This window comes from Nomascus leucogenys, chromosome 18 (genome assembly GCF_006542625.1).
Source record: "Nomascus leucogenys isolate Asia chromosome 18, Asia_NLE_v1, whole genome shotgun sequence".
Taxonomy (NCBI): Eukaryota; Metazoa; Chordata; class Mammalia; order Primates; family Hylobatidae; genus Nomascus; species Nomascus leucogenys.
This window is the reverse complement of record NC_044398.1, coordinates 59845443-59852436: the sequence shown is the minus strand read 5'-3', so window position 1 is coordinate 59852436 and position 6994 is coordinate 59845443. Positions and strand designations below refer to the sequence as shown.

General features: G+C 34.6%; 1 pseudogene; it reads left to right on the top strand.

The window, feature by feature from the left end:
* The first annotated feature begins 1546 nt into the window (after positions 1-1546).
* On the top strand, positions 1547-2238 carry LOC100586958 (annotated as a pseudogene).
* Positions 2239-6994: the final 4756 nt, after the last annotated feature.

Here is a 6994-nt window from a genome sequence, read left to right as displayed (position 1 = left end):
AATTACTTAACAAAAATCTAGAATATTCAGTATAGCAGATAACATCCCAAGTGAAGGTATTTGTTATATATCTATAATCATGAAAATTATTTTTTAAATTATAATTTTCCATTTTCTTGCAATGAAGAATATTTCTTTAAATAAGATCATAAAATCTATAGTAATGCCAAGTCTCTCTTAATTCTAACACTTAAAGAAACTGATGGGGCAGTAGTCTTCAAATTGTTTTGAACTTTTTCCAGAGGCCTTTCAAACGTGAAGCAATATTTTCCTTTCTTGCCTATGACCATTTTGTTCCTGCAGGCCAAAAACAACAACAGAAAGTGGACTTCGTAGTCATTTCCATTGTTTTCACTGAAAATAATTCTCCATTCCATAAATGTTTTCTTCTTTTAATCTGGACTACAGGTATTTCTTGTTATCAAAGTAGTCTTCACCAAAGGAAAACAATAGAAGTTTCCATTTTTACTGGTGCTAAAAATTCCTAAAGCCAAAGGATACTCTTACAGACAGATCTGCTGAGCTTTTCTTGCCTTTGAGTGAACATGTAACAGGCAACAACAGAAGTCAGTATGGAAAATGTTATGTTGGCAGAAAGTGGTGTATAAATATCTTTGTCCCTAAAAGAATGGGCTACACTACAAAATCTTGTCACTATATTGCTTTAACCAAGAAAATATCTGCAGCTCATTTAAATGGCAGGAATAATAACACTGATCATTGATTTCAGAAATAAAAATTCTCCTGAAATAAGAGTCTGTTAAAACAAAGTATAAAGAAATAATTACTTACTGTCTGGCAAATGACTGCCTTGACATCCTTCATACAGTCTCTCTTTTAGAATCAAGATACTCAAAATTATCAAACATAAATACTTGTATTTAGCTAACAAAACATGTTTATGGTAGACTAATATTTTTGCTCATTTTCAAACAGTTCTACTTTATCCATTAAACCCTTTCTGTGGAAGAAAATAGTCTTTCAGACTAAGCACTATGCATACATTTTAGGGTAAAACCTTATTTATACATAACTTTGGGGTGTGTGTGTGTGTTCAAAATCACAAATCAGTATGAGGAAATTAACTATTGCCTTTGAGAACTACATGATGTTTATACTGATATGAACCACATTATTATGGAGTATGTAAAAATAAAAACTACTTCCCTGTATATGAAACCATTCTTTGAAGCCCAAGCAATAAAACCAACTAATTTAAAGCAACCATAGCAAAAAGTATTTTTAAGCAAACTCCTTTATGGGACATGGAACTCATCCAGATGGTTGTAGTTTTCTTCCCATTTAGTTTTATTATTTATTTCATAATTTCATACTCATTACATAAATCAACTTACATGCTTAGAAATAATATCTAACCATTGTAAAGTTTTCTTTAGTTATACATAAATATTTAAATAAATAAATAAACTATATAACACTAGGTCAGTGAAAGCAACTACAAAAACAGTCTGGCCGTTCGCATACCCTTGGGCTGCAGCCGGGTGCCAGCTCTTCCTTCCGTTTGCTCTGTGAGCTGAGCCAGTGTATGTGCAGCAATAACATGTCAGCCCCGTTGCCAGCCATCGTGAGGGCTGCCTGGAAGGCCCCCGCCGCGGTGATTTTCCTTCATGGATTGGGAGATACTGGGCATGGATGGATAGAAGCCTTTGCAGGTATCAGAAGTTCACATATCAGATATATCTGCCCGCATGCGCCTGCTATGCCTTTACATTAAATATGAACATGGCCGTGCCTTCATGGTTTGATATTACTGGGCTTTCACCAGATTCACAGGAGGATGAACCTGGGATTAAACAGGCAGCAGAAAATATAAAAGCTTTGATTGATCAAGAAGTGAAGAATGGCATCCCTTCTAACAGAATTATTTTAGGAGGGTTTTCTCAGGGAGGAGCTTTATCTTTATATACTGCCCTTACCACGTAGCAGAAACTGGCAGGTGTCACTGCGTTCAGTTGCTGGCTTCCACTTCGGGCTTCATTTCCACAGGGTCCTATCAGTGGCGCTAATAGAGATATTTCTATTCTCCAGTGCCATGGAGATTGTGACCCGTTAGTTCCCCTGATGTTTGGTTCTCTTACGGTTGAAAAACTAAAAACATTGGTGAATCCAGCCAATGTGACCTTTAAAACCTATGAAGGTATGATGCATAGTTCGTGTCAACAGGAAATGATGGATGTCAAGCAATTCATTGATAAACTCCTACCTCCAATTGATTGACATCACTGAGAGGCCTTGTGTAAAAGTACACCAGCATCAGTGTAGTCGAGTATAAACCTTTTCCCATGCCCAATCTTCAAGTTTCTAATGTTTGCAGTGTTAAAATATTTTGCAAATACACGCCAATGACACAGATCAAATAATGTCTCCTCATGAGAAATTTATGACCTTTTAAGTTTCTATACATGTATTCTTATAAGAAGATCCAAGATATACTATGTTAAAATAGACGAAGCAGGTAGCTTCTTTTTTCTCAAATGTAATTCAGCAAAATAATACAATACTGCCACCAGATTTTTTATTACATCATTTGAAAATTAGCAGTATGCTTACTGAAAATTTGTTCAGGTATAAATGAGCAGTTACGATGTAAACAATTCATGCGTGCTGTGACTTAGTCTATGGATTTATTCCAAAATTGCTTAGTCACCATGCAGTGTCTGTATTTTTATATATGTATTCATATATACATGATTGTAATACATAATAAGAATGAGGTGGCATTACATTATTCCTAATAATATGGATAATGCTATTCATTGTCAGAAAAGAGTAAAATTGTTGTCTTCAATTAATGACCCTTTTATTTTGGGGCCAGGCTTTTCTTTTCCCTGATATTATTTCTATTTAATATTCTTTTCTCTCAAGGAAAATAAAAGTTCATTCTTTATTGTCCTTCATAGCAGACCAAATATTGCCTCTCTGCCATCAGAAGCTACTGTCAATACATGCCATAATTTGACATTCTGAGTCACAGATATAAGGTATTTAAAATCTATTTATGCTTTATAGAGAAACCAGACATTATGCACTACTAATTTCAAATTATATTCAAATATACACCTATTTAGTTATTAGGATCTTCAACTCAGGTAACAGGAATAATTCTGTGATTTTATTTTTCTGTAAACAACTGAAAGAATAATTAGATCATATTCTAGTATGTTCTGAAATATCTTTAAGACTGATCTTAAAAACTAATTTCTAAGATGATTTCATCTCCTTATAGCATAGAATTTACTTTGTACACATGTTTGAAGCCAACTACTGTAGAAGATGAGAAATCTATTGTAATTTTTTGCTTTATTTTCATCTGCCAGCGGACTTATTTGAAATTTTCACTTCAGTCAAATTATTTTTTGTATTAGTTTTTCATGCAAACATAAAAATAGCAATCATTTTAAATTGTCAAAATTTCCAGATTACTGGTAAAAATTATTTGAAAACAAACTTATGGGTAATAAAGGCTAGTCAGAGCCCTATACATCAAGTGTAGTTACCATACAGATTAATATTTAGCAAAAATGTATGCTTGATATTTCTCAACTGTGTTAATTTTTCAGCTGTATTCCAGCTGACCAACATTAAGAATGCATTTTTATAAATTGGTGCTAACCGATAATGAAAATAATTTAGTAATGGAATATATAGGATGTTAATAATTGGCCGGGCGCGGTGGCTCACGCTTGTAATCCCAGCAATTTGGGAGGCTGAGGCGGGCGAATCACGAGGTCAGGAGATCGAGACCACGGTGAAACCCCATCTCAACTAAAAAAATACAAAAAATTAGCCGGGCGTGGTGGCGGGCGCCTGTAGTCCCAGCTACTCGGAGAGGCTGAGGCAGGAGAATGGCGTGAACCCAGGAGGCAGAGCTTACAGTGAGCCGAGATGGCGCCACTGCACTCCAGCCTGGGCGACAGAGCGAGACTCCGTCTCAAAAAAAAAAAAAAATAGGTCTGGTTTTTGTTCTTATCTCATACATTCTATTCTGAACATTGCTACCCATTGAAGTAAAATGTCAAAATCACCAACCTTATCATGTCATACTCTGCTTGAGACTTATCGATATTGTACCATTACTGTTAGAATAAAATCCAACCTTTATTATGACCTGTAGGTCTGTCTGGTCCTACCTCAGACTATGCCCTCATCTGATGTCTCTCTCCCCTTCATTCATGACACCCCAACCACTCTGTCCTTCTTTCAGTTCCATGACATACCATGTTTTCTTTCCCCGGGGCCTTTTCCCCTGATATCCCTTCTTCCTGGGATACCCTTTTCACCCCTTCCCCTTCTATTGACTTGATTAACTTCTACATCATTTTAATCTTAGCTCAAATCTCCTGTCATAGAGAGGTCTCCCTGATTGGCATTTTTTTGTTTCTCTCTCTTTCAATACCTTATATATTTCCTACATATTCCTGAATCCAATTTGCTTTTGTATCCATTTGCATAACCTCTCTCCCACAGTAGACTACATGCTCAGTGAAGGCAGGAAGTATTCTGCTTTATATGTGCTTTGTTTACTGTAGCATTTTCAGCACTTAGCATACTTAGTAAATGTGTTGAATTACTGAATGAATGAACAATTTCTTGTCTTAACTATAGTTTGTTTCCTTACAGTACCCACTATTATCTTTCTCTCTGGCATCCTCAAACTTTTTTGTCTGCACTGGCCTTTTCCCCCTAAGCTTTCAAGCATGCAATTCCCCGCATTGATCAGCCCTGTACTATAATCTGTCTCCTGTCTTTACTACAACCTACTTCCTACTAGAACGCCAATTCTTTCATTTCTAGCCATGTTTCTACAACAAGGCATTTTCCCAAAGTTCCTGTTTCTTCTTTATCCATGCACAACTTCTCCTTTAAGCTTTGCTTTCTGCCTCATGATATATAAAAATTACAGTTGCAAATTTGAACAATTTTCTGTAATTGCCAAATCAAATAGCATATTCTGTAATGGAAATTACCCAGAATCCCACCATATTTGGAATGAACTGTTTTCATTTTTCTCTCTTCATGTTCAGTTCTTACCGACATACATCTATAAAGTTTTAATTAATGGTGATATTTAATAGTCTAATATCAAAAGTGACTATATTTTCTCTATAATATCTCTATAATTTTTATATACAAGGACGTCCTTTTTTATGATGTGTTACAATTAAGCTATTTTTTATAATTAGATTGACGTGGGTTTTCACATTCTCACCATTTGAAGACAAATTGGAAATAATGTCTTCATGAAACTTAATATTTCTCCTTTTTAGACTCTATCCTTAAATTTCCAGGAGTAGGAATATTGGGTCAAAGGATATGACTATGTTTATTGCTCTTGAAATGTACTGTCAGATTGCCTTATGAAATATACTACCAATTTTTATTGCAAACCATTAAAATATGAACATACCAGCTTCACTATATCTTTGCCAGTGAGCTTTTCTCATTCCTAACTCTACTTGATCTATTGATTCCTTTGTCTTCCCACCTTGAAAGCTCCTCCTCAGTTTATGCTATGTTATCATGGTTCTTTCTCAGTTTGTCTTTATTTTCTTTACCGCAATTCTCTTTTCTCCCTGGCCTTATATCTTTTTACCCTTTTACCTGCATCTGCTCTTAAGGCTTCAAATATTTATTACTGAGGTGGACTTTGAGAAATTCGCAAAATTTTTTTGTGTTGTTTTGTTCTTGTTTGTTTGAAGTACTTGTGATAGCAGAGTAAATTTTTCAACTTAATTTAAAATTAATGAGAAGTGAATTGTAGCTAAAAGTGAAACCAGGGATATTAAACATAAGAAAAGGTATAGTTAATGACATAATATTAATAATTCATAATTCAGCATCTTGAATGATACTCTACGAGATTTCTGTGCATCACTACCATAAATCCTGCTTTCCCTAACCTAGGTTGACTCTGTTTCTGTTCCTGGAATTCAAACAATTCCAAAGAAGGGTACAAGCCAGACATATTCATACATTGAAATATTTTTTAAAAATCATGCTCTCAAAAATATTTATGATTGGAAATGCTTATGTTACAATCGAGAAAAAACATCCTATGATCTAAATGATTTAAAACACACACACACACACACACACACACACGAGACCTAGAGCACCGTTGCACAAATGATGATTCAACAACCCACAGAGGCTGACTGACAAGTTTCCACAGCGTTGACACCATTATAGGCAGTTATGGCACCTATTTTGTTTCCTTTTTTAATAACTTAAATTATCATTTAAATATCTTATGCCGTCAAAACAGAAAGTACCATGGGACTGTGCATATCCAGACTTTTGAGACCAGATGAATATGTTCCTGATTTAGTCACTAGTTCATCACTCAGCTGCACACCAACAGCCACTGTGCTGGTTTTGAACATTATGCAGTTTTTAAATTATACTTATTCTTTGTCATGTATATAACATGACATATATATCCCCAGTAGACCATTAGCTAAGTACAGGCAACATAAGAAACACTAATGTTAAAATGCAAGCTAATGAGAAACGAACACACCAAAGAGAGATGATATTTCAAATTTGTTTCAGGATAATTTCCACCAGATTCACATGTTAAACTCATCTGAGCAAGATGTCTCTGGTGTTTCCAAAACAGGAAAAATATTGTAACCATTATATCAGGTTGACTTTCGTTTATTGGAAATTAAGACTCCCTATCCCTACATCTTTTTACTGAGTAGGACTTGAAAATACCCTAAAGATTTCTCCTTTGTTATCACTGGATTCAAGCATAAAATAATTTTTTTAATGGATTTGTCATTTAAAGTGTAAAGGGCAAGACTTGGAACATTAGGTAATAAAAACATGTTTTTGTTTCTTTTTGATACCATAAACACACATTTCAACCTATATTTTAATCTATATTTGGTCTAAAAACTATTATGTTACCTAAGTATTTATTTGTCAACAAAACATATTTGTTCTTACACAAGGGAAGCAAGTAAAGAAC